We start from the raw sequence: 22,433 nt of genomic DNA on the forward strand, positions 1-22,433 counted from the left end.
ATGCGCCTGCCGGGTACGATCACCTTCGGCCGCTGCCGACAGGCGGGAAGCCGACTCAGCGCGGTGGCGGGGCGCTCGCTTGTGCGGTGGTGGTGTAATGGTCAGCATAGTTGCCTTCCAAGCAGTTGATCCGGGTTCGATTCCCGGCCACCGCAGCAGGCTTTTAATTTCGCGTATGAGTACTTTTGCCACGCGCTCTTAAACTATTGTTTTTTCGCCCTCTTACTCGCTGCATACCAGCCCTTAGTGTGTCTCGACTTGTCTCGACTTTGCTCAGCTGACGCGAGAGCTGACGCTCTCAAATCGGCCTATATCAAAACGACAAGCACGAGAAACGACTGAGAGAGGTAAGGAGAGGCGAGGCGAGGCGATGGACACACAGCACGCCCCCTTCATTTCACGGTGGCGTCTCCCTGGCCGAATCGGGCTGTAGCTCCGAAAACAAAGGAGAAACAAAAATAGGAAGTAAAACTGCCAATACTGCCCTGTGTTCCCATGCGCTCACCCGCCCAAGTACTGACAAGGGCCAAAGTTGTTACGCATCGGCAATCGGACATTTTCTTTCATTTTCTCTAACCAGTGTATTCAAGATATTATGGCCATTGCCGAGTGAATGCTGTAGTGCTTCCCGACGAGTCGGGTTCGGATCCTCTGTCAACTTCCACGCAGGGTGATGATCATTTGGTCATCACACTCGCCAGCTGAAATCGGCGCTGCCTTTTCGCAGTAGTAAAAGAGAAGTGGCCCGTGGGGGGATCGAACCCACGACCTTCGCGTTATTAGCACGACGCTCTAACCAACTGAGCTAACGGGCCTCGGCAGATGCAGTTGCTCAGCCCTACGCTGGAATCAGGTGGCATGAAGCCATACACCATTCCTATGGTCGTCGTGTGTCTGCTTCCCTAGTCTATATTCTGCTGACGGTCACGAAACAGTAGCTATATTGCGAGCAGGACGGGAAACGGCCGCTCGGACAGCTCAAACTTGTCACGATTCGTGTGGAAAAAATTCCGTTCCGGTACCGGGAATCGAACCCGGGCCTCCTGGGTGAAAGCCAGGTATCCTAGCCACTAGACCACACCGGATGCGGCCGTTTCATTCGACCGTTCGTACGGTCGCTTGTCGCATTGTCGCTCTCTTTGCGAGCATCTTTGCACATACTGACTGGCAAGGCGCGCACCTCAAACGTCGCAGAGCAATGCTTTTGGCTTCATGCTCTGCTGGGAGAAGAGGAATAGGGAAGCTGTATGTAGCAATAACAGGAAGTAAACATTTTCCCGCTGAAGCGTTGAAACGTTGCGGATAACAAACAAGAAATAAGTTGGCGCCCTAGCAACAGCACCACCTTCAGTCACAGAAAATTAGATGCCCCGGGTGAGGATCGAACTCACGACCTTAAGATTATGAGACTTACGCGCTGCCTACTGCGCTACCGAGGCAGGCGATCGTTAGACCTTCTGGAATCTTGGTAAGTACCGAATACAAGTGGTAGAGAGTCTGCACTCCCTGGCTCATTTTTTCTGTTGCTACACGTGCATTCACGGCGCGGCAGGCAACTTGCGATGCTAGGCCGACGCCAGTATGTACAATAGCACGCAGGAGTCCAAACGAGCAGTCGTCCGCGCTGCATGATTGGTTCTTTCCACACGGAATCCCGCGGTTCATTCTCATGGCTCACGCAGTTCGAGTGCGAAAGACACGCAGCACCCCTACCGGAGAAAAAACAAAATGATGCATCGGCCGGGAATCGAACCCGGGCCGCCCGCGTGGCAGGCGAGCATTCTACCACTGAACCACCGATGCTCGGGCCAGCGGTACCTTCACGCTGCTTCCCGAGCAGATGTCTCAAGGGAAAGTGGGACTGCCGTCAAGCGCCGTAGCATTCTGTGGAGAAGATGCTGCAGACGCTGAATCCTGCACTGCACTGCTTAAAGATGCCGCCAGAACGCGGTCCTCTGCGTACTCTTGCGCCGCCGGCGCCGACTCTTGCCAAAGGATGCGAAATGTGCGCGGATACGCTGTCCGAATGCGTCTGGATGTGCTCCCCTAGCCTGCCTCGAAATGCGCCTGCCGGGTACGATCACCTTCGGCCGCTGCCGACAGGCGGGAAGCCGACTCAGCGCGGTGGCGGGGCGCTCGCTTGTGCGGTGGTGGTGTAATGGTCAGCATAGTTGCCTTCCAAGCAGTTGATCCGGGTTCGATTCCCGGCCACCGCAGCAGGCTTTTAATTTCGCGTATGAGTACTTTTGCCACGCGCTCTTAAACTATTGTTTTTTCGCCCTCTTACTCGCTGCATACCAGCCCTTAGTGTGTCTCGACTTGTCTCGACTTTGCTCAGCTGACGCGAGAGCTGACGCTCTCAAATCGGCCTATATCAAAACGACAAGCACGAGAAACGACTGAGAGAGGTAAGGAGAGGCGAGGCGAGGCGATGGACACACAGCACGCCCCCTTCATTTCACGGTGGCGTCTCCCTGGCCGAATCGGGCTGTAGCTCCGAAAACAAAGGAGAAACAAAAATAGGAAGTAAAACTGCCAATACTGCCCTGTGTTCCCATGCGCTCACCCGCCCAAGTACTGACAAGGGCCAAAGTTGTTACGCATCGGCAATCGGACATTTTCTTTCATTTTCTCTAACCAGTGTATTCAAGATATTATGGCCATTGCCGAGTGAATGCTGTAGTGCTTCCCGACGAGTCGGGTTCGGATCCTCTGTCAACTTCCACGCAGGGTGATGATCATTTGGTCATCACACTCGCCAGCTGAAATCGGCGCTGCCTTTTCGCAGTAGTAAAAGAGAAGTGGCCCGTGGGGGGATCGAACCCACGACCTTCGCGTTATTAGCACGACGCTCTAACCAACTGAGCTAACGGGCCTCGGCAGATGCAGTTGCTCAGCCCTACGCTGGAATCAGGTGGCATGAAGCCATACACCATTCCTATGGTCGTCGTGTGTCTGCTTCCCTAGTCTATATTCTGCTGACGGTCACGAAACAGTAGCTATATTGCGAGCAGGACGGGAAACGGCCGCTCGGACAGCTCAAACTTGTCACGATTCGTGTGGAAAAAATTCCGTTCCGGTACCGGGAATCGAACCCGGGCCTCCTGGGTGAAAGCCAGGTATCCTAGCCACTAGACCACACCGGATGCGGCCGTTTCATTCGACCGTTCGTACGGTCGCTTGTCGCATTGTCGCTCTCTTTGCGAGCATCTTTGCACATACTGACTGGCAAGGCGCGCACCTCAAACGTCGCAGAGCAATGCTTTTGGCTTCATGCTCTGCTGGGAGAAGAGGAATAGGGAAGCTGTATGTAGCAATAACAGGAAGTAAACATTTTCCCGCTGAAGCGTTGAAACGTTGCGGATAACAAACAAGAAATAAGTTGGCGCCCTAGCAACAGCACCACCTTCAGTCACAGAAAATTAGATGCCCCGGGTGAGGATCGAACTCACGACCTTAAGATTATGAGACTTACGCGCTGCCTACTGCGCTACCGAGGCAGGCGATCGTTAGACCTTCTGGAATCTTGGTAAGTACCGAATACAAGTGGTAGAGAGTCTGCACTCCCTGGCTCATTTTTTCTGTTGCTACACGTGCATTCACGGCGCGGCAGGCAACTTGCGATGCTAGGCCGACGCCAGTATGTACAATAGCACGCAGGAGTCCAAACGAGCAGTCGTCCGCGCTGCATGATTGGTTCTTTCCACACGGAATCCCGCGGTTCATTCTCATGGCTCACGCAGTTCGAGTGCGAAAGACACGCAGCACCCCTACCGGAGAAAAAACAAAATGATGCATCGGCCGGGAATCGAACCCGGGCCGCCCGCGTGGCAGGCGAGCATTCTACCACTGAACCACCGATGCTCGGGCCAGCGGTACCTTCACGCTGCTTCCCGAGCAGATGTCTCAAGGGAAAGTGGGACTGCCGTCAAGCGCCGTAGCATTCTGTGGAGAAGATGCTGCAGACGCTGAATCCTGCACTGCACTGCTTAAAGATGCCGCCAGAACGCGGTCCTCTGCGTACTCTTGCGCCGCCGGCGCCGACTCTTGCCAAAGGATGCGAAATGTGCGCGGATACGCTGTCCGAATGCGTCTGGATGTGCTCCCCTAGCCTGCCTCGAAATGCGCCTGCCGGGTACGATCACCTTCGGCCGCTGCCGACAGGCGGGAAGCCGACTCAGCGCGGTGGCGGGGCGCTCGCTTGTGCGGTGGTGGTGTAATGGTCAGCATAGTTGCCTTCCAAGCAGTTGATCCGGGTTCGATTCCCGGCCACCGCAGCAGGCTTTTAATTTCGCGTATGAGTACTTTTGCCACGCGCTCTTAAACTATTGTTTTTTCGCCCTCTTACTCGCTGCATACCAGCCCTTAGTGTGTCTCGACTTGTCTCGACTTTGCTCAGCTGACGCGAGAGCTGACGCTCTCAAATCGGCCTATATCAAAACGACAAGCACGAGAAACGACTGAGAGAGGTAAGGAGAGGCGAGGCGAGGCGATGGACACACAGCACGCCCCCTTCATTTCACGGTGGCGTCTCCCTGGCCGAATCGGGCTGTAGCTCCGAAAACAAAGGAGAAACAAAAATAGGAAGTAAAACTGCCAATACTGCCCTGTGTTCCCATGCGCTCACCCGCCCAAGTACTGACAAGGGCCAAAGTTGTTACGCATCGGCAATCGGACATTTTCTTTCATTTTCTCTAACCAGTGTATTCAAGATATTATGGCCATTGCCGAGTGAATGCTGTAGTGCTTCCCGACGAGTCGGGTTCGGATCCTCTGTCAACTTCCACGCAGGGTGATGATCATTTGGTCATCACACTCGCCAGCTGAAATCGGCGCTGCCTTTTCGCAGTAGTAAAAGAGAAGTGGCCCGTGGGGGGATCGAACCCACGACCTTCGCGTTATTAGCACGACGCTCTAACCAACTGAGCTAACGGGCCTCGGCAGATGCAGTTGCTCAGCCCTACGCTGGAATCAGGTGGCATGAAGCCATACACCATTCCTATGGTCGTCGTGTGTCTGCTTCCCTAGTCTATATTCTGCTGACGGTCACGAAACAGTAGCTATATTGCGAGCAGGACGGGAAACGGCCGCTCGGACAGCTCAAACTTGTCACGATTCGTGTGGAAAAAATTCCGTTCCGGTACCGGGAATCGAACCCGGGCCTCCTGGGTGAAAGCCAGGTATCCTAGCCACTAGACCACACCGGATGCGGCCGTTTCATTCGACCGTTCGTACGGTCGCTTGTCGCATTGTCGCTCTCTTTGCGAGCATCTTTGCACATACTGACTGGCAAGGCGCGCACCTCAAACGTCGCAGAGCAATGCTTTTGGCTTCATGCTCTGCTGGGAGAAGAGGAATAGGGAAGCTGTATGTAGCAATAACAGGAAGTAAACATTTTCCCGCTGAAGCGTTGAAACGTTGCGGATAACAAACAAGAAATAAGTTGGCGCCCTAGCAACAGCACCACCTTCAGTCACAGAAAATTAGATGCCCCGGGTGAGGATCGAACTCACGACCTTAAGATTATGAGACTTACGCGCTGCCTACTGCGCTACCGAGGCAGGCGATCGTTAGACCTTCTGGAATCTTGGTAAGTACCGAATACAAGTGGTAGAGAGTCTGCACTCCCTGGCTCATTTTTTCTGTTGCTACACGTGCATTCACGGCGCGGCAGGCAACTTGCGATGCTAGGCCGACGCCAGTATGTACAATAGCACGCAGGAGTCCAAACGAGCAGTCGTCCGCGCTGCATGATTGGTTCTTTCCACACGGAATCCCGCGGTTCATTCTCATGGCTCACGCAGTTCGAGTGCGAAAGACACGCAGCACCCCTACCGGAGAAAAAACAAAATGATGCATCGGCCGGGAATCGAACCCGGGCCGCCCGCGTGGCAGGCGAGCATTCTACCACTGAACCACCGATGCTCGGGCCAGCGGTACCTTCACGCTGCTTCCCGAGCAGATGTCTCAAGGGAAAGTGGGACTGCCGTCAAGCGCCGTAGCATTCTGTGGAGAAGATGCTGCAGACGCTGAATCCTGCACTGCACTGCTTAAAGATGCCGCCAGAACGCGGTCCTCTGCGTACTCTTGCGCCGCCGGCGCCGACTCTTGCCAAAGGATGCGAAATGTGCGCGGATACGCTGTCCGAATGCGTCTGGATGTGCTCCCCTAGCCTGCCTCGAAATGCGCCTGCCGGGTACGATCACCTTCGGCCGCTGCCGACAGGCGGGAAGCCGACTCAGCGCGGTGGCGGGGCGCTCGCTTGTGCGGTGGTGGTGTAATGGTCAGCATAGTTGCCTTCCAAGCAGTTGATCCGGGTTCGATTCCCGGCCACCGCAGCAGGCTTTTAATTTCGCGTATGAGTACTTTTGCCACGCGCTCTTAAACTATTGTTTTTTCGCCCTCTTACTCGCTGCATACCAGCCCTTAGTGTGTCTCGACTTGTCTCGACTTTGCTCAGCTGACGCGAGAGCTGACGCTCTCAAATCGGCCTATATCAAAACGACAAGCACGAGAAACGACTGAGAGAGGTAAGGAGAGGCGAGGCGAGGCGATGGACACACAGCACGCCCCCTTCATTTCACGGTGGCGTCTCCCTGGCCGAATCGGGCTGTAGCTCCGAAAACAAAGGAGAAACAAAAATAGGAAGTAAAACTGCCAATACTGCCCTGTGTTCCCATGCGCTCACCCGCCCAAGTACTGACAAGGGCCAAAGTTGTTACGCATCGGCAATCGGACATTTTCTCTAACCAGTGTATTCAAGATATTATGGCCATTGCCGAGTGAATGCTGTAGTGCTTCCCGACGAGTCGGGTTCGGATCCTCTGTCAACTTCCACGCAGGGTGATGATCATTTGGTCATCACACTCGCCAGCTGAAATCGGCGCTGCCTTTTCGCAGTAGTAAAAGAGAAGTGGCCCGTGGGGGGATCGAACCCACGACCTTCGCGTTATTAGCACGACGCTCTAACCAACTGAGCTAACGGGCCTCGGCAGATGCAGTTGCTCAGCCCTACGCTGGAATCAGGTGGCATGAAGCCATACACCATTCCTATGGTCGTCGTGTGTCTGCTTCCCTAGTCTATATTCTGCTGACGGTCACGAAACAGTAGCTATATTGCGAGCAGGACGGGAAACGGCCGCTCGGACAGCTCAAACTTGTCACGATTCGTGTGGAAAAAATTCCGTTCCGGTACCGGGAATCGAACCCGGGCCTCCTGGGTGAAAGCCAGGTATCCTAGCCACTAGACCACACCGGATGCGGCCGTTTCATTCGACCGTTCGTACGGTCGCTTGTCGCATTGTCGCTCTCTTTGCGAGCATCTTTGCACATACTGACTGGCAAGGCGCGCACCTCAAACGTCGCAGAGCAATGCTTTTGGCTTCATGCTCTGCTGGGAGAAGAGGAATAGGGAAGCTGTATGTAGCAATAACAGGAAGTAAACATTTTCCCGCTGAAGCGTTGAAACGTTGCGGATAACAAACAAGAAATAAGTTGGCGCCCTAGCAACAGCACCACCTTCAGTCACAGAAAATTAGATGCCCCGGGTGAGGATCGAACTCACGACCTTAAGATTATGAGACTTACGCGCTGCCTACTGCGCTACCGAGGCAGGCGATCGTTAGACCTTCTGGAATCTTGGTAAGTACCGAATACAAGTGGTAGAGAGTCTGCACTCCCTGGCTCATTTTTTCTGTTGCTACACGTGCATTCACGGCGCGGCAGGCAACTTGCGATGCTAGGCCGACGCCAGTATGTACAATAGCACGCAGGAGTCCAAACGAGCAGTCGTCCGCGCTGCATGATTGGTTCTTTCCACACGGAATCCCGCGGTTCATTCTCATGGCTCACGCAGTTCGAGTGCGAAAGACACGCAGCACCCCTACCGGAGAAAAAACAAAATGATGCATCGGCCGGGAATCGAACCCGGGCCGCCCGCGTGGCAGGCGAGCATTCTACCACTGAACCACCGATGCTCGGGCCAGCGGTACCTTCACGCTGCTTCCCGAGCAGATGTCTCAAGGGAAAGTGGGACTGCCGTCAAGCGCCGTAGCATTCTGTGGAGAAGATGCTGCAGACGCTGAATCCTGCACTGCACTGCTTAAAGATGCCGCCAGAACGCGGTCCTCTGCGTACTCTTGCGCCGCCGGCGCCGACTCTTGCCAAAGGATGCGAAATGTGCGCGGATACGCTGTCCGAATGCGTCTGGATGTGCTCCCCTAGCCTGCCTCGAAATGCGCCTGCCGGGTACGATCACCTTCGGCCGCTGCCGACAGGCGGGAAGCCGACTCAGCGCGGTGGCGGGGCGCTCGCTTGTGCGGTGGTGGTGTAATGGTCAGCATAGTTGCCTTCCAAGCAGTTGATCCGGGTTCGATTCCCGGCCACCGCAGCAGGCTTTTAATTTCGCGTATGAGTACTTTTGCCACGCGCTCTTAAACTATTGTTTTTTCGCCCTCTTACTCGCTGCATACCAGCCCTTAGTGTGTCTCGACTTGTCTCGACTTTGCTCAGCTGACGCGAGAGCTGACGCTCTCAAATCGGCCTATATCAAAACGACAAGCACGAGAAACGACTGAGAGAGGTAAGGAGAGGCGAGGCGAGGCGATGGACACACAGCACGCCCCCTTCATTTCACGGTGGCGTCTCCCTGGCCGAATCGGGCTGTAGCTCCGAAAACAAAGGAGAAACAAAAATAGGAAGTAAAACTGCCAATACTGCCCTGTGTTCCCATGCGCTCACCCGCCCAAGTACTGACAAGGGCCAAAGTTGTTACGCATCGGCAATCGGACATTTTCTCTAACCAGTGTATTCAAGATATTATGGCCATTGCCGAGTGAATGCTGTAGTGCTTCCCGACGAGTCGGGTTCGGATCCTCTGTCAACTTCCACGCAGGGTGATGATCATTTGGTCATCACACTCGCCAGCTGAAATCGGCGCTGCCTTTTCGCAGTAGTAAAAGAGAAGTGGCCCGTGGGGGGATCGAACCCACGACCTTCGCGTTATTAGCACGACGCTCTAACCAACTGAGCTAACGGGCCTCGGCAGATGCAGTTGCTCAGCCCTACGCTGGAATCAGGTGGCATGAAGCCATACACCATTCCTATGGTCGTCGTGTGTCTGCTTCCCTAGTCTATATTCTGCTGACGGTCACGAAACAGTAGCTATATTGGGAGCAGGACGGGAAACGGCCGCTCGGACAGCTCAAACTTGTCACGATTCGTGTGGAAAAAATTCCGTTCCGGTACCGGGAATCGAACCCGGGCCTCCTGGGTGAAAGCCAGGTATCCTAGCCACTAGACCACACCGGATGCGGCCGTTTCATTCGACCGTTCGTACGGTCGCTTGTCGCATTGTCGCTCTCTTTGCGAGCATCTTTGCACATACTGACTGGCAAGGCGCGCACCTCAAACGTCGCAGAGCAATGCTTTTGGCTTCATGCTCTGCTGGGAGAAGAGGAATAGGGAAGCTGTATGTAGCAATAACAGGAAGTAAACATTTTCCCGCTGAAGCGTTGAAACGTTGCGGATAACAAACAAGAAATAAGTTGGCGCCCTAGCAACAGCACCACCTTCAGTCACAGAAAATTAGATGCCCCGGGTGAGGATCGAACTCACGACCTTAAGATTATGAGACTTACGCGCTGCCTACTGCGCTACCGAGGCAGGCGATCGTTAGACCTTCTGGAATCTTGGTAAGTACCGAATACAAGTGGTAGAGAGTCTGCACTCCCTGGCTCATTTTTTCTGTTGCTACACGTGCATTCACGGCGCGGCAGGCAACTTGCGATGCTAGGCCGACGCCAGTATGTACAATAGCACGCAGGAGTCCAAACGAGCAGTCGTCCGCGCTGCATGATTGGTTCTTTCCACACGGAATCCCGCGGTTCATTCTCATGGCTCACGCAGTTCGAGTGCGAAAGACACGCAGCACCCCTACCGGAGAAAAAACAAAATGATGCATCGGCCGGGAATCGAACCCGGGCCGCCCGCGTGGCAGGCGAGCATTCTACCACTGAACCACCGATGCTCGGGCCAGCGGTACCTTCACGCTGCTTCCCGAGCAGATGTCTCAAGGGAAAGTGGGACTGCCGTCAAGCGCCGTAGCATTCTGTGGAGAAGATGCTGCAGACGCTGAATCCTGCACTGCACTGCTTAAAGATGCCGCCAGAACGCGGTCCTCTGCGTACTCTTGCGCCGCCGGCGCCGACTCTTGCCAAAGGATGCGAAATGTGCGCGGATACGCTGTCCGAATGCGTCTGGATGTGCTCCCCTAGCCTGCCTCGAAATGCGCCTGCCGGGTACGATCACCTTCGGCCGCTGCCGACAGGCGGGAAGCCGACTCAGCGCGGTGGCGGGGCGCTCGCTTGTGCGGTGGTGGTGTAATGGTCAGCATAGTTGCCTTCCAAGCAGTTGATCCGGGTTCGATTCCCGGCCACCGCAGCAGGCTTTTAATTTCGCGTATGAGTACTTTTGCCACGCGCTCTTAAACTATTGTTTTTTCGCCCTCTTACTCGCTGCATACCAGCCCTTAGTGTGTCTCGACTTGTCTCGACTTTGCTCAGCTGACGCGAGAGCTGACGCTCTCAAATCGGCCTATATCAAAACGACAAGCACGAGAAACGACTGAGAGAGGTAAGGAGAGGCGAGGCGAGGCGATGGACACACAGCACGCCCCCTTCATTTCACGGTGGCGTCTCCCTGGCCGAATCGGGCTGTAGCTCCGAAAACAAAGGAGAAACAAAAATAGGAAGTAAAACTGCCAATACTGCCCTGTGTTCCCATGCGCTCACCCGCCCAAGTACTGACAAGGGCCAAAGTTGTTACGCATCGGCAATCGGACATTTTCTTTCATTTTCTCTAACCAGTGTATTCAAGATATTATGGCCATTGCCGAGTGAATGCTGTAGTGCTTCCCGACGAGTCGGGTTCGGATCCTCTGTCAACTTCCACGCAGGGTGATGATCATTTGGTCATCACACTCGCCAGCTGAAATCGGCGCTGCCTTTTCGCAGTAGTAAAAGAGAAGTGGCCCGTGGGGGGATCGAACCCACGACCTTCGCGTTATTAGCACGACGCTCTAACCAACTGAGCTAACGGGCCTCGGCAGATGCAGTTGCTCAGCCCTACGCTGGAATCAGGTGGCATGAAGCCATACACCATTCCTATGGTCGTCGTGTGTCTGCTTCCCTAGTCTATATTCTGCTGACGGTCACGAAACAGTAGCTATATTGCGAGCAGGACGGGAAACGGCCGCTCGGACAGCTCAAACTTGTCACGATTCGTGTGGAAAAAATTCCGTTCCGGTACCGGGAATCGAACCCGGGCCTCCTGGGTGAAAGCCAGGTATCCTAGCCACTAGACCACACCGGATGCGGCCGTTTCATTCGACCGTTCGTACGGTCGCTTGTCGCATTGTCGCTCTCTTTGCGAGCATCTTTGCACATACTGACTGGCAAGGCGCGCACCTCAAACGTCGCAGAGCAATGCTTTTGGCTTCATGCTCTGCTGGGAGAAGAGGAATAGGGAAGCTGTATGTAGCAATAACAGGAAGTAAACATTTTCCCGCTGAAGCGTTGAAACGTTGCGGATAACAAACAAGAAATAAGTTGGCGCCCTAGCAACAGCACCACCTTCAGTCACAGAAAATTAGATGCCCCGGGTGAGGATCGAACTCACGACCTTAAGATTATGAGACTTACGCGCGGCCTACTGCGCTACCGAGGCAGGCGATCGTTAGACCTTCTGAAATCTTGGTAAGTACCGAATACAAGTGGTAGAGAGTCTGCACTCCCTGGCTCATTTTTTCTGTTGCTACACGTGCATTCACGGCGCGGCAGGCAACTTGCGATGCTAGGCCGACGCCAGTATGTACAATAGCACGCAGGAGTCCAAACGAGCAGTCGTCCGCGCTGCATGATTGGTTCTTTCCACACGGAATCCCGCGGTTCATTCTCATGGCTCACGCAGTTCGAGTGCGAAAGACACGCAGCACCCCTACCGGAGAAAAAACAAAATGATGCATCGGCCGGGAATCGAACCCGGGCCGCCCGCGTGGCAGGCGAGCATTCTACCACTGAACCACCGATGCTCGGGCCAGCGGTACCTTCACGCTGCTTCCCGAGCAGATGTCTCAAGGGAAAGTGGGACTGCCGTCAAGCGCCGTAGCATTCTGTGGAGAAGATGCTGCAGACGCTGAATCCTGCACTGCACTGCTTAAAGATGCCGCCAGAACGCGGTCCTCTGCGTACTCTTGCGCCGCCGGCGCCGACTCTTGCCAAAGGATGCGAAATGTGCGCGGATACGCTGTCCGAATGCGTCTGGATGTGCTCCCCTAGCCTGCCTCGAAATGCGCCTGCCGGGTACGATCACCTTCGGCCGCTGCCGACAGGCGGGAAGCCGACTCAGCGCGGTGGCGGGGCGCTCGCTTGTGCGGTGGTGGTGTAATGGTCAGCATAGTTGCCTTCCAAGCAGTTGATCCGGGTTCGATTCCCGGCCACCGCAGCAGGCTTTTAATTTCGCGTATGAGTACTTTTGCCACGCGCTCTTAAACTATTGTTTTTTCGCCCTCTTACTCGCTGCATACCAGCCCTTAGTGTGTCTCGACTTGTCTCGACTTTGCTCAGCTGACGCGAGAGCTGACGCTCTCAAATCGGCCTATATCAAAACGACAAGCACGAGAAACGACTGAGAGAGGTAAGGAGAGGCGAGGCGAGGCGATGGACACACAGCACGCCCCCTTCATTTCACGGTGGCGTCTCCCTGGCCGAATCGGGCTGTAGCTCCGAAAACAAAGGAGAAACAAAAATAGGAAGTAAAACTGCCAATACTGCCCTGTGTTCCCATGCGCTCACCCGCCCAAGTACTGACAAGGGCCAAAGTTGTTACGCATCGGCAATCGGACATTTTCTTTCATTTTCTCTAACCAGTGTATTCAAGATATTATGGCCATTGCCGAGTGAATGCTGTAGTGCTTCCCGACGAGTCGGGTTCGGATCCTCTGTCAACTTCCACGCAGGGTGATGATCATTTGGTCATCACACTCGCCAGCTGAAATCGGCGCTGCCTTTTCGCAGTAGTAAAAGAGAAGTGGCCCGTGGGGGGATCGAACCCACGACCTTCGCGTTATTAGCACGACGCTCTAACCAACTGAGCTAACGGGCCTCGGCAGATGCAGTTGCTCAGCCCTACGCTGGAATCAGGTGGCATGAAGCCATACACCATTCCTATGGTCGTCGTGTGTCTGCTTCCCTAGTCTATATTCTGCTGACGGTCACGAAACAGTAGCTATATTGCGAGCAGGACGGGAAACGGCCGCTCGGACAGCTCAAACTTGTCACGATTCGTGTGGAAAAAATTCCGTTCCGGTACCGGGAATCGAACCCGGGCCTCCTGGGTGAAAGCCAGGTATCCTAGCCACTAGACCACACCGGATGCGGCCGTTTCATTCGACCGTTCGTACGGTCGCTTGTCGCATTGTCGCTCTCTTTGCGAGCATCTTTGCACATACTGACTGGCAAGGCGCGCACCTCAAACGTCGCAGAGCAATGCTTTTGGCTTCATGCTCTGCTGGGAGAAGAGGAATAGGGAAGCTGTATGTAGCAATAACAGGAAGTAAACATTTTCCCGCTGAAGCGTTGAAACGTTGCGGATAACAAACAAGAAATAAGTTGGCGCCCTAGCAACAGCACCACCTTCAGTCACAGAAAATTAGATGCCCCGGGTGAGGATCGAACTCACGACCTTAAGATTATGAGACTTACGCGCGGCCTACTGCGCTACCGAGGCAGGCGATCGTTAGACCTTCTGAAATCTTGGTAAGTACCGAATACAAGTGGTAGAGAGTCTGCACTCCCTGGCTCATTTTTTCTGTTGCTACACGTGCATTCACGGCGCGGCAGGCAACTTGCGATGCTAGGCCGACGCCAGTATGTACAATAGCACGCAGGAGTCCAAACGAGCAGTCGTCCGCGCTGCATGATTGGTTCTTTCCACACGGAATCCCGCGGTTCATTCTCATGGCTCACGCAGTTCGAGTGCGAAAGACACGCAGCACCCCTACCGGAGAAAAAACAAAATGATGCATCGGCCGGGAATCGAACCCGGGCCGCCCGCGTGGCAGGCGAGCATTCTACCACTGAACCACCGATGCTCGGGCCAGCGGTACCTTCACGCTGCTTCCCGAGCAGATGTCTCAAGGGAAAGTGGGACTGCCGTCAAGCGCCGTAGCATTCTGTGGAGAAGATGCTGCAGACGCTGAATCCTGCACTGCACTGCTTAAAGATGCCGCCAGAACGCGGTCCTCTGCGTACTCTTGCGCCGCCGGCGCCGACTCTTGCCAAAGGATGCGAAATGTGCGCGGATACGCTGTCCGAATGCGTCTGGATGTGCTCCCCTAGCCTGCCTCGAAATGCGCCTGCCGGGTACGATCACCTTCGGCCGCTGCCGACAGGCGGGAAGCCGACTCAGCGCGGTGGCGGGGCGCTCGCTTGTGCGGTGGTGGTGTAATGGTCAGCATAGTTGCCTTCCAAGCAGTTGATCCGGGTTCGATTCCCGGCCACCGCAGCAGGCTTTTAATTTCGCGTATGAGTACTTTTGCCACGCGCTCTTAAACTATTGTTTTTTCGCCCTCTTACTCGCTGCATACCAGCCCTTAGTGTGTCTCGACTTGTCTCGACTTTGCTCAGCTGACGCGAGAGCTGACGCTCTCAAATCGGCCTATATCAAAACGACAAGCACGAGAAACGACTGAGAGAGGTAAGGAGAGGCGAGGCGAGGCGATGGACACACAGCACGCCCCCTTCATTTCACGGTGGCGTCTCCCTGGCCGAATCGGGCTGTAGCTCCGAAAACAAAGGAGAAACAAAAATAGGAAGTAAAACTGCCAATACTGCCCTGTGTTCCCATGCGCTCACCCGCCCAAGTACTGACAAGGGCCAAAGTTGTTACGCATCGGCAATCGGACATTTTCTTTCATTTTCTCTAACCAGTGTATTCAAGATATTATGGCCATTGCCGAGTGAATGCTGTAGTGCTTCCCGACGAGTCGGGTTCGGATCCTCTGTCAACTTCCACGCAGGGTGATGATCATTTGGTCATCACACTCGCCAGCTGAAATCGGCGCTGCCTTTTCGCAGTAGTAAAAGAGAAGTGGCCCGTGGGGGGATCGAACCCACGACCTTCGCGTTATTAGCACGACGCTCTAACCAACTGAGCTAACGGGCCTCGGCAGATGCAGTTGCTCAGCCCTACGCTGGAATCAGGTGGCATGAAGCCATACACCATTCCTATGGTCGTCGTGTGTCTGCTTCCCTAGTCTATATTCTGCTGACGGTCACGAAACAGTAGCTATATTGCGAGCAGGACGGGAAACGGCCGCTCGGACAGCTCAAACTTGTCACGATTCGTGTGGAAAAAATTCCGTTCCGGTACCGGGAATCGAACCCGGGCCTCCTGGGTGAAAGCCAGGTATCCTAGCCACTAGACCACACCGGATGCGGCCGTTTCATTCGACCGTTCGTACGGTCGCTTGTCGCATTGTCGCTCTCTTTGCGAGCATCTTTGCACATACTGACTGGCAAGGCGCGCACCTCAAACGTCGCAGAGCAATGCTTTTGGCTTCATGCTCTGCTGGGAGAAGAGGAATAGGGAAGCTGTATGTAGCAATAACAGGAAGTAAACATTTTCCCGCTGAAGCGTTGAAACGTTGCGGATAACAAACAAGAAATAAGTTGGCGCCCTAGCAACAGCACCACCTTCAGTCACAGAAAATTAGATGCCCCGGGTGAGGATCGAACTCACGACCTTAAGATTATGAGACTTACGCGCTGCCTACTGCGCTACCGAGGCAGGCGATCGTTAGACCTTCTGGAATCTTGGTAAGTACCGAATACAAGTGGTAGAGAGTCTGCACTCCCTGGCTCATTTTTTCTGTTGCTACACGTGCATTCACGGCGCGGCAGGCAACTTGCGATGCTAGGCCGACGCCAGTATGTACAATAGCACGCAGGAGTCCAAACGAGCAGTCGTCCGCGCTGCATGATTGGTTCTTTCCACACGGAATCCCGCGGTTCATTCTCATGGCTCACGCAGTTCGAGTGCGAAAGACACGCAGCACCCCTACCGGAGAAAAAACAAAATGATGCATCGGCCGGGAATCGAACCCGGGCCGCCCGCGTGGCAGGCGAGCATTCTACCACTGAACCACCGATGCTCGGGCCAGCGGTACCTTCACGCTGCTTCCCGAGCAGATGTCTCAAGGGAAAGTGGGACTGCCGTCAAGCGCCGTAGCATTCTGTGGAGAAGATGCTGCAGACGCTGAATCCTGCACTGCACTGCTTAAAGATGCCGCCAGAACGCGGTCCTCTGCGTACTCTTGCGCCGCCGGCGCCGACTCTTGCCAAAGGATGCGAAATGTGCGCGGATACGCTGTCCGAATGCGTCTGGATGTGCTCCCCTAGCCTGCCTCGAAATGCGCCTGCCGGGTACGATCACCTTCGGCCGCTGCCGACAGGCGGGAAGCCGACTCAGCGCGGTGGCGGGGCGCTCGCTTGTGCGGTGGTGGTGTAATGGTCAGCATAGTTGCCTTCCAAGCAGTTGATCCAGGTTCGATTCCCGGCCACCGCAGCAGGCTTTTAATTTCGCGTATGAGTACTTTTGCCACGCGCTCTTAAACTATTGTTTTTTCGCCCTCTTACTCGCTGCATACCAGCCCTTAGTGTGTCTCGACTTGTCTCGACTTTGCTCAGCTGACGCGAGAGCTGACGCTCTCAAATCGGCCTATATCAAAACGACAAGCACGAGAAACGACTGAGAGAGGTAAGGAGAGGCGAGGCGAGGCGATGGACACACAGCACGCCCCCTTCATTTCACGGTGGCGTCTCCCTGGCCGAATCGGGCTGTAGCTCCGAAAACAAAGGAGAAACAAAAATAGGAAGTAAAACTGCCAATACTGCCCTGTGTTCCCATGCGCTCACCCGCCCAAGTACTGACAAGGGCCAAAGTTGTTACGCATCGGCAATCGGACATTTTCTCTAACCAGTGTATTCAAGATATTATGGCCATTGCCGAGTGAATGCTGTAGTGCTTCCCGACGAGTCGGGTTCGGATCCTCTGTCAACTTCCACGCAGGGTGATGATCATTTGGTCATCACACTCGCCAGCTGAAATCGGCGCTGCCTTTTCGCAGTAGTAAAAGAGAAGTGGCCCGTGGGGGGATCGAACCCACGACCTTCGCGTTATTAGCACGACGCTCTAACCAACTGAGCTAACGGGCCTCGGCAGATGCAGTTGCTCAGCCCTACGCTGGAATCAGGTGGCATGAAGCCATACACCATTCCTATGGTCGTCGTGTGTCTGCTTCCCTAGTCTATATTCTGCTGACGGTCACGAAACAGTAGCTATATTGCGAGCAGGACGGGAAACGGCCGCTCGGACAGCTCAAACTTGTCACGATTCGTGTGGAAAAAATTCCGTTCCGGTACCGGGAATCGAACCCGGGCCTCCTGGGTGAAAGCCAGGTATCCTAGCCACTAGACCACACCGGATGCGGCCGTTTCATTCGACCGTTCGTACGGTCGCTTGTCGCATTGTCGCTCTCTTTGCGAGCATCTTTGCACATACTGACTGGCAAGGCGCGCACCTCAAACGTCGCAGAGCAATGCTTTTGGCTTCATGCTCTGCTGGGAGAAGAGGAATAGGGAAGCTGTATGTAGCAATAACAGGAAGTAAACATTTTCCCGCTGAAGCGTTGAAACGTTGCGGATAACAAACAAGAAATAAGTTGGCGCCCTAGCAACAGCACCACCTTCAGTCACAGAAAATTAGATGCCCCGGGTGAGGATCGAACTCACGACCTTAAGATTATGAGACTTACGCGCTGCCTACTGCGCTACCGAGGCAGGCGATCGTTAGACCTTCTGAAATCTTGGTAAGTACCGAATACAAGTGGTAGAGAGTCTGCACTCCCTGGCTCATTTTTTCTGTTGCTACACGTGCATTCACGGCGCGGCAGGCAACTTGCGATGCTAGGCCGACGCCAGTATGTACAATAGCACGCAGGAGTCCAAACGAGCAGTCGTCCGCGCTGCATGATTGGTTCTTTCCACACGGAATCCCGCGGTTCATTCTCATGGCTCACGCAGTTCGAGTGCGAAAGACACGCAGCACCCCTACCGGAGAAAAAACAAAATGATGCATCGGCCGGGAATCGAACCCGGGCCGCCCGCGTGGCAGGCGAGCATTCTACCACTGAACCACCGATGCTCGGGCCAGCGGTACCTTCACGCTGCTTCCCGAGCAGATGTCTCAAGGGAAAGTGGGACTGCCGTCAAGCGCCGTAGCATTCTGTGGAGAAGATGCTGCAGACGCTGAATCCTGCACTGCACTGCTTAAAGATGCCGCCAGAACGCGGTCCTCTGCGTACTCTTGCGCCGCCGGCGCCGACTCTTGCCAAAGGATGCGAAATGTGCGCGGATACGCTGTCCGAATGCGTCTGGATGTGCTCCCCTAGCCTGCCTCGAAATGCGCCTGCCGGGTACGATCACCTTCGGCCGCTGCCGACAGGCGGGAAGCCGACTCAGCGCGGTGGCGGGGCGCTCGCTTGTGCGGTGGTGGTGTAATGGTCAGCATAGTTGCCTTCCAAGCAGTTGATCCGGGTTCGATTCCCGGCCACCGCAGCAGGCTTTTAATTTCGCGTATGAGTACTTTTGCCACGCGCTCTTAAACTATTGTTTTTTCGCCCTCTTACTCGCTGCATACCAGCCCTTAGTGTGTCTCGACTTGTCTCGACTTTGCTCAGCTGACGCGAGAGCTGACGCTCTCAAATCGGCCTATATCAAAACGACAAGCACGAGAAACGACTGAGAGAGGTAAGGAGAGGCGAGGCGAGGCGATGGACACACAGCACGCCCCCTTCATTTCACGGTGGCGTCTCCCTGGCCGAATCGGGCTGTAGCTCCGAAAACAAAGGAGAAACAAAAATAGGAAGTAAAACTGCCAATACTGCCCTGTGTTCCCATGCGCTCACCCGCCCAAGTACTGACAAGGGCCAAAGTTGTTACGCATCGGCAATCGGACATTTTCTCTAACCAGTGTATTCAAGATATTATGGCCATTGCCGAGTGAATGCTGTAGTGCTTCCCGACGAGTCGGGTTCGGATCCTCTGTCAACTTCCACGCAGGGTGATGATCATTTGGTCATCACACTCGCCAGCTGAAATCGGCGCTGCCTTTTCGCAGTAGTAAAAGAGAAGTGGCCCGTGGGGGGATCGAACCCACGACCTTCGCGTTATTAGCACGACGCTCTAACCAACTGAGCTAACGGGCCTCGGCAGATGCAGTTGCTCAGCCCTACGCTGGAATCAGGTGGCATGAAGCCATACACCATTCCTATGGTCGTCGTGTGTCTGCTTCCCTAGTCTATATTCTGCTGACGGTCACGAAACAGTAGCTATATTGCGAGCAGGACGGGAAACGGCCGCTCGGACAGCTCAAACTTGTCACGATTCGTGTGGAAAAAATTCCGTTCCGGTACCGGGAATCGAACCCGGGCCTCCTGGGTGAAAGCCAGGTATCCTAGCCACTAGACCACACCGGATGCGGCCGTTTCATTCGACCGTTCGTACGGTCGCTTGTCGCATTGTCGCTCTCTTTGCGAGCATCTTTGCACATACTGACTGGCAAGGCGCGCACCTCAAACGTCGCAGAGCAATGCTTTTGGCTTCATGCTCTGCTGGGAGAAGAGGAATAGGGAAGCTGTATGTAGCAATAACAGGAAGTAAACATTTTCCCGCTGAAGCGTTGAAACGTTGCGGATAACAAACAAGAAATAAGTTGGCGCCCTAGCAACAGCACCACCTTCAGTCACAGAAAATTAGATGCCCCGGGTGAGGATCGAACTCACGACCTTAAGATTATGAGACTTACGCGCTGCCTACTGCGCTACCGAGGCAGGCGATCGTTAGACCTTCTGAAATCTTGGTAAGTACCGAATACAAGTGGTAGAGAGTCTGCACTCCCTGGCTCATTTTTTCTGTTGCTACACGTGCATTCACGGCGCGGCAGGCAACTTGCGATGCTAGGCCGACGCCAGTATGTACAATAGCACGCAGGAGTCCAAACGAGCAGTCGTCCGCGCTGCATGATTGGTTCTTTCCACACGGAATCCCGCGGTTCATTCTCATGGCTCACGCAGTTCGAGTGCGAAAGACACGCAGCACCCCTACCGGAGAAAAAACAAAATGATGCATCGGCCGGGAATCGAACCCGGGCCGCCCGCGTGGCAGGCGAGCATTCTACCACTGAACCACCGATGCTCGGGCCAGCGGTACCTTCACGCTGCTTCCCGAGCAGATGTCTCAAGGGAAAGTGGGACTGCCGTCAAGCGCCGTAGCATTCTGTGGAGAAGATGCTGCAGACGCTGAATCCTGCACTGCACTGCTTAAAGATGCCGCCAGAACGCGGTCCTCTGCGTACTCTTGCGCCGCCGGCGCCGACTCTTGCCAAAGGATGCGAAATGTGCGCGGATACGCTGTCCGAATGCGTCTGGATGTGCTCCCCTAGCCTGCCTCGAAATGCGCCTGCCGGGTACGATCACCTTCGGCCGCTGCCGACAGGCGGGAAGCCGACTCAGCGCGGTGGCGGGGCGCTCGCTTGTGCGGTGGTGGTGTAATGGTCAGCATAGTTGCCTTCCAAGCAGTTGATCCGGGTTCGATTCCCGGCCACCGCAGCAGGCTTTTAATTTCGCGTATGAGTACTTTTGCCACGCGCTCTTAAACTATTGTTTTTTCGCCCTCTTACTCGCTGCATACCAGCCCTTAGTGTGTCTCGACTTGTCTCGACTTTGCTCAGCTGACGCGAGAGCTGACGCTCTCAAATCGGCCTATATCAAAACGACAAGCACGAGAAACGACTGAGAGAGGTAAGGAGAGGCGAGGCGAGGCGATGGACACACAGCACGCCCCCTTCATTTCACGGTGGCGTCTCCCTGGCCGAATCGGGCTGTAGCTCCGAAAACAAAGGAGAAACAAAAATAGGAAGTAAAACTGCCAATACTGCCCTGTGTTCCCATGCGCTCACCCGCCCAAGTACTGACAAGGGCCAAAGTTGTTACGCATCGGCAATCGGACATTTTCTTTCATTTTCTCTAACCAGTGTATTCAAGATATTATGGCCATTGCCGAGTGAATGCTGTAGTGCTTCCCGACGAGTCGGGTTCGGATCCTCTGTCAACTTCCACGCAGGGTGATGATCATTTGGTCATCACACTCGCCAGCTGAAATCGGCGCTGCCTTTTCGCAGTAGTAAAAGAGAAGTGGCCCGTGGGGGGATCGAACCCACGACCTTCGCGTTATTAGCACGACGCTCTAACCAACTGAGCTAACGGGCCTCGGCAGATGCAGTTGCTCAGCCCTACGCTGGAATCAGGTGGCATGAAGCCATACACCATTCCTATGGTCGTCGTGTGTCTGCTTCCCTAGTCTATATTCTGCTGACGGTCACGAAACAGTAGCTATATTGCGAGCAGGACGGGAAACGGCCGCTCGGACAGCTCAAACTTGTCACGATTCGTGTGGAAAAAATTCCGTTCCGGTACCGGGAATCGAACCCGGGCCTCCTGGGTGAAAGCCAGGTATCCTAGCCACTAGACCACACCGGATGCGGCCGTTTCATTCGACCGTTCGTACGGTCGCTTGTCGCATTGTCGCTCTCTTTGCGAGCATCTTTGCACATACTGACTGGCAAGGCGCGCACCTCAAACGTCGCAGAGCAATGCTTTTGGCTTCATGCTCTGCTGGGAGAAGAGGAATAGGGAAGCTGTATGTAGCAATAACAGGAAGTAAACATTTTCCCGCTGAAGCGTTGAAACGTTGCGGATAACAAACAAGAAATAAGTTGGCGCCCTAGCAACAGCACCACCTTCAGTCACAGAAAATTAGATGCCCCGGGTGAGGATCGAACTCACGACCTTAAGATTATGAGACTTACGCGCTGCCTACTGCGCTACCGAGGCAGGCGATCGTTAGACCTTCTGGAATCTTGGTAAGTACCGAATACAAGTGGTAGAGAGTCTGCACTCCCTGGCTCATTTTTTCTGTTGCTACACGTGCATTCACGGCGCGGCAGGCAACTTGCGATGCTAGGCCGACGCCAGTATGTACAATAGCACGCAGGAGTCCAAACGAGCAGTCGTCCGCGCTGCATGATTGGTTCTTTCCACACGGAATCCCGCGGTTCATTCTCATGGCTCACGCAGTTCGAGTGCGAAAGACACGCAGCACCCCTACCGGAGAAAAAACAAAATGATGCATCGGCCGGGAATCGAACCCGGGCCGCCCGCGTGGCAGGCGAGCATTCTACCACTGAACCACCGATGCTCGGGCCAGCGGTACCTTCACGCTGCTTCCCGAGCAGATGTCTCAAGGGAAAGTGGGACT

General features: G+C 54.6%; 55 non-coding genes across 55 annotated transcripts; 11 read left to right on the forward strand and 44 right to left on the reverse strand.

Annotated features, from left to right (window-relative positions):
• The first annotated feature begins 83 nt into the window (after nt 1-83).
• Nucleotides 84-155, forward strand: Trnag-ucc. The gene has a single exon. It is a non-coding gene; the product is annotated as a tRNA-Gly (tRNA).
• Nucleotides 156-741: 586 nt separating this feature from the next.
• On the reverse strand, nt 742-815 carry Trnai-aau. Its single transcript has one exon. It is a non-coding gene; the product is annotated as a tRNA-Ile (tRNA).
• A 198-nt stretch (nt 816-1,013) lies between these two features.
• Nucleotides 1,014-1,085, reverse strand: Trnae-uuc. The gene has a single exon. It is a non-coding gene; the product is annotated as a tRNA-Glu (tRNA).
• Nucleotides 1,086-1,366: 281 nt separating this feature from the next.
• On the reverse strand, nt 1,367-1,439 carry Trnam-cau. Its single transcript has one exon. It is a non-coding gene; the product is annotated as a tRNA-Met (tRNA).
• A 293-nt stretch (nt 1,440-1,732) lies between these two features.
• On the reverse strand, nt 1,733-1,803 carry Trnag-gcc. The gene has a single exon. It is a non-coding gene; the product is annotated as a tRNA-Gly (tRNA).
• A 341-nt stretch (nt 1,804-2,144) lies between these two features.
• Trnag-ucc lies at nt 2,145-2,216 on the forward strand. Its single transcript has one exon. It is a non-coding gene; the product is annotated as a tRNA-Gly (tRNA).
• Nucleotides 2,217-2,802: 586 nt separating this feature from the next.
• Trnai-aau lies at nt 2,803-2,876 on the reverse strand. The gene has a single exon. It is a non-coding gene; the product is annotated as a tRNA-Ile (tRNA).
• Nucleotides 2,877-3,074: 198 nt separating this feature from the next.
• Trnae-uuc lies at nt 3,075-3,146 on the reverse strand. The gene has a single exon. It is a non-coding gene; the product is annotated as a tRNA-Glu (tRNA).
• Nucleotides 3,147-3,427: 281 nt separating this feature from the next.
• Trnam-cau lies at nt 3,428-3,500 on the reverse strand. Its single transcript has one exon. It is a non-coding gene; the product is annotated as a tRNA-Met (tRNA).
• Nucleotides 3,501-3,793: 293 nt separating this feature from the next.
• On the reverse strand, nt 3,794-3,864 carry Trnag-gcc. Its single transcript has one exon. It is a non-coding gene; the product is annotated as a tRNA-Gly (tRNA).
• A 341-nt stretch (nt 3,865-4,205) lies between these two features.
• On the forward strand, nt 4,206-4,277 carry Trnag-ucc. Its single transcript has one exon. It is a non-coding gene; the product is annotated as a tRNA-Gly (tRNA).
• Nucleotides 4,278-4,863: 586 nt separating this feature from the next.
• Trnai-aau lies at nt 4,864-4,937 on the reverse strand. The gene has a single exon. It is a non-coding gene; the product is annotated as a tRNA-Ile (tRNA).
• A 198-nt stretch (nt 4,938-5,135) lies between these two features.
• On the reverse strand, nt 5,136-5,207 carry Trnae-uuc. Its single transcript has one exon. It is a non-coding gene; the product is annotated as a tRNA-Glu (tRNA).
• A 281-nt stretch (nt 5,208-5,488) lies between these two features.
• Nucleotides 5,489-5,561, reverse strand: Trnam-cau. Its single transcript has one exon. It is a non-coding gene; the product is annotated as a tRNA-Met (tRNA).
• A 293-nt stretch (nt 5,562-5,854) lies between these two features.
• Trnag-gcc lies at nt 5,855-5,925 on the reverse strand. The gene has a single exon. It is a non-coding gene; the product is annotated as a tRNA-Gly (tRNA).
• Nucleotides 5,926-6,266: 341 nt separating this feature from the next.
• Trnag-ucc lies at nt 6,267-6,338 on the forward strand. The gene has a single exon. It is a non-coding gene; the product is annotated as a tRNA-Gly (tRNA).
• A 576-nt stretch (nt 6,339-6,914) lies between these two features.
• On the reverse strand, nt 6,915-6,988 carry Trnai-aau. Its single transcript has one exon. It is a non-coding gene; the product is annotated as a tRNA-Ile (tRNA).
• A 198-nt stretch (nt 6,989-7,186) lies between these two features.
• On the reverse strand, nt 7,187-7,258 carry Trnae-uuc. Its single transcript has one exon. It is a non-coding gene; the product is annotated as a tRNA-Glu (tRNA).
• A 281-nt stretch (nt 7,259-7,539) lies between these two features.
• Nucleotides 7,540-7,612, reverse strand: Trnam-cau. The gene has a single exon. It is a non-coding gene; the product is annotated as a tRNA-Met (tRNA).
• Nucleotides 7,613-7,905: 293 nt separating this feature from the next.
• On the reverse strand, nt 7,906-7,976 carry Trnag-gcc. The gene has a single exon. It is a non-coding gene; the product is annotated as a tRNA-Gly (tRNA).
• Nucleotides 7,977-8,317: 341 nt separating this feature from the next.
• On the forward strand, nt 8,318-8,389 carry Trnag-ucc. The gene has a single exon. It is a non-coding gene; the product is annotated as a tRNA-Gly (tRNA).
• A 576-nt stretch (nt 8,390-8,965) lies between these two features.
• Nucleotides 8,966-9,039, reverse strand: Trnai-aau. The gene has a single exon. It is a non-coding gene; the product is annotated as a tRNA-Ile (tRNA).
• A 198-nt stretch (nt 9,040-9,237) lies between these two features.
• On the reverse strand, nt 9,238-9,309 carry Trnae-uuc. The gene has a single exon. It is a non-coding gene; the product is annotated as a tRNA-Glu (tRNA).
• A 281-nt stretch (nt 9,310-9,590) lies between these two features.
• On the reverse strand, nt 9,591-9,663 carry Trnam-cau. Its single transcript has one exon. It is a non-coding gene; the product is annotated as a tRNA-Met (tRNA).
• Nucleotides 9,664-9,956: 293 nt separating this feature from the next.
• On the reverse strand, nt 9,957-10,027 carry Trnag-gcc. Its single transcript has one exon. It is a non-coding gene; the product is annotated as a tRNA-Gly (tRNA).
• Nucleotides 10,028-10,368: 341 nt separating this feature from the next.
• On the forward strand, nt 10,369-10,440 carry Trnag-ucc. The gene has a single exon. It is a non-coding gene; the product is annotated as a tRNA-Gly (tRNA).
• Nucleotides 10,441-11,026: 586 nt separating this feature from the next.
• On the reverse strand, nt 11,027-11,100 carry Trnai-aau. Its single transcript has one exon. It is a non-coding gene; the product is annotated as a tRNA-Ile (tRNA).
• Nucleotides 11,101-11,298: 198 nt separating this feature from the next.
• Nucleotides 11,299-11,370, reverse strand: Trnae-uuc. Its single transcript has one exon. It is a non-coding gene; the product is annotated as a tRNA-Glu (tRNA).
• Nucleotides 11,371-11,651: 281 nt separating this feature from the next.
• Nucleotides 11,652-11,724, reverse strand: Trnam-cau. Its single transcript has one exon. It is a non-coding gene; the product is annotated as a tRNA-Met (tRNA).
• Nucleotides 11,725-12,017: 293 nt separating this feature from the next.
• On the reverse strand, nt 12,018-12,088 carry Trnag-gcc. The gene has a single exon. It is a non-coding gene; the product is annotated as a tRNA-Gly (tRNA).
• A 341-nt stretch (nt 12,089-12,429) lies between these two features.
• On the forward strand, nt 12,430-12,501 carry Trnag-ucc. The gene has a single exon. It is a non-coding gene; the product is annotated as a tRNA-Gly (tRNA).
• Nucleotides 12,502-13,087: 586 nt separating this feature from the next.
• On the reverse strand, nt 13,088-13,161 carry Trnai-aau. The gene has a single exon. It is a non-coding gene; the product is annotated as a tRNA-Ile (tRNA).
• A 198-nt stretch (nt 13,162-13,359) lies between these two features.
• On the reverse strand, nt 13,360-13,431 carry Trnae-uuc. Its single transcript has one exon. It is a non-coding gene; the product is annotated as a tRNA-Glu (tRNA).
• A 281-nt stretch (nt 13,432-13,712) lies between these two features.
• Nucleotides 13,713-13,785, reverse strand: Trnam-cau. Its single transcript has one exon. It is a non-coding gene; the product is annotated as a tRNA-Met (tRNA).
• Nucleotides 13,786-14,078: 293 nt separating this feature from the next.
• On the reverse strand, nt 14,079-14,149 carry Trnag-gcc. Its single transcript has one exon. It is a non-coding gene; the product is annotated as a tRNA-Gly (tRNA).
• A 341-nt stretch (nt 14,150-14,490) lies between these two features.
• Trnag-ucc lies at nt 14,491-14,562 on the forward strand. The gene has a single exon. It is a non-coding gene; the product is annotated as a tRNA-Gly (tRNA).
• Nucleotides 14,563-15,148: 586 nt separating this feature from the next.
• Trnai-aau lies at nt 15,149-15,222 on the reverse strand. Its single transcript has one exon. It is a non-coding gene; the product is annotated as a tRNA-Ile (tRNA).
• Nucleotides 15,223-15,420: 198 nt separating this feature from the next.
• On the reverse strand, nt 15,421-15,492 carry Trnae-uuc. Its single transcript has one exon. It is a non-coding gene; the product is annotated as a tRNA-Glu (tRNA).
• A 281-nt stretch (nt 15,493-15,773) lies between these two features.
• Nucleotides 15,774-15,846, reverse strand: Trnam-cau. The gene has a single exon. It is a non-coding gene; the product is annotated as a tRNA-Met (tRNA).
• A 293-nt stretch (nt 15,847-16,139) lies between these two features.
• Trnag-gcc lies at nt 16,140-16,210 on the reverse strand. The gene has a single exon. It is a non-coding gene; the product is annotated as a tRNA-Gly (tRNA).
• A 341-nt stretch (nt 16,211-16,551) lies between these two features.
• On the forward strand, nt 16,552-16,623 carry Trnag-ucc. The gene has a single exon. It is a non-coding gene; the product is annotated as a tRNA-Gly (tRNA).
• Nucleotides 16,624-17,199: 576 nt separating this feature from the next.
• Trnai-aau lies at nt 17,200-17,273 on the reverse strand. Its single transcript has one exon. It is a non-coding gene; the product is annotated as a tRNA-Ile (tRNA).
• Nucleotides 17,274-17,471: 198 nt separating this feature from the next.
• Trnae-uuc lies at nt 17,472-17,543 on the reverse strand. Its single transcript has one exon. It is a non-coding gene; the product is annotated as a tRNA-Glu (tRNA).
• Nucleotides 17,544-17,824: 281 nt separating this feature from the next.
• Trnam-cau lies at nt 17,825-17,897 on the reverse strand. Its single transcript has one exon. It is a non-coding gene; the product is annotated as a tRNA-Met (tRNA).
• A 293-nt stretch (nt 17,898-18,190) lies between these two features.
• Nucleotides 18,191-18,261, reverse strand: Trnag-gcc. Its single transcript has one exon. It is a non-coding gene; the product is annotated as a tRNA-Gly (tRNA).
• Nucleotides 18,262-18,602: 341 nt separating this feature from the next.
• On the forward strand, nt 18,603-18,674 carry Trnag-ucc. The gene has a single exon. It is a non-coding gene; the product is annotated as a tRNA-Gly (tRNA).
• A 576-nt stretch (nt 18,675-19,250) lies between these two features.
• Nucleotides 19,251-19,324, reverse strand: Trnai-aau. Its single transcript has one exon. It is a non-coding gene; the product is annotated as a tRNA-Ile (tRNA).
• A 198-nt stretch (nt 19,325-19,522) lies between these two features.
• Trnae-uuc lies at nt 19,523-19,594 on the reverse strand. Its single transcript has one exon. It is a non-coding gene; the product is annotated as a tRNA-Glu (tRNA).
• A 281-nt stretch (nt 19,595-19,875) lies between these two features.
• Trnam-cau lies at nt 19,876-19,948 on the reverse strand. Its single transcript has one exon. It is a non-coding gene; the product is annotated as a tRNA-Met (tRNA).
• A 293-nt stretch (nt 19,949-20,241) lies between these two features.
• Trnag-gcc lies at nt 20,242-20,312 on the reverse strand. The gene has a single exon. It is a non-coding gene; the product is annotated as a tRNA-Gly (tRNA).
• Nucleotides 20,313-20,653: 341 nt separating this feature from the next.
• On the forward strand, nt 20,654-20,725 carry Trnag-ucc. Its single transcript has one exon. It is a non-coding gene; the product is annotated as a tRNA-Gly (tRNA).
• A 586-nt stretch (nt 20,726-21,311) lies between these two features.
• Trnai-aau lies at nt 21,312-21,385 on the reverse strand. The gene has a single exon. It is a non-coding gene; the product is annotated as a tRNA-Ile (tRNA).
• A 198-nt stretch (nt 21,386-21,583) lies between these two features.
• Trnae-uuc lies at nt 21,584-21,655 on the reverse strand. Its single transcript has one exon. It is a non-coding gene; the product is annotated as a tRNA-Glu (tRNA).
• Nucleotides 21,656-21,936: 281 nt separating this feature from the next.
• On the reverse strand, nt 21,937-22,009 carry Trnam-cau. Its single transcript has one exon. It is a non-coding gene; the product is annotated as a tRNA-Met (tRNA).
• A 293-nt stretch (nt 22,010-22,302) lies between these two features.
• Trnag-gcc lies at nt 22,303-22,373 on the reverse strand. The gene has a single exon. It is a non-coding gene; the product is annotated as a tRNA-Gly (tRNA).
• Nucleotides 22,374-22,433: the final 60 nt, after the last annotated feature.

The sequence above is a fragment of the Schistocerca americana genome, unplaced genomic scaffold, assembly GCF_021461395.2.
Source record: "Schistocerca americana isolate TAMUIC-IGC-003095 unplaced genomic scaffold, iqSchAmer2.1 HiC_scaffold_133, whole genome shotgun sequence".
NCBI classification, from domain to species: domain Eukaryota; kingdom Metazoa; phylum Arthropoda; class Insecta; order Orthoptera; family Acrididae; genus Schistocerca; species Schistocerca americana.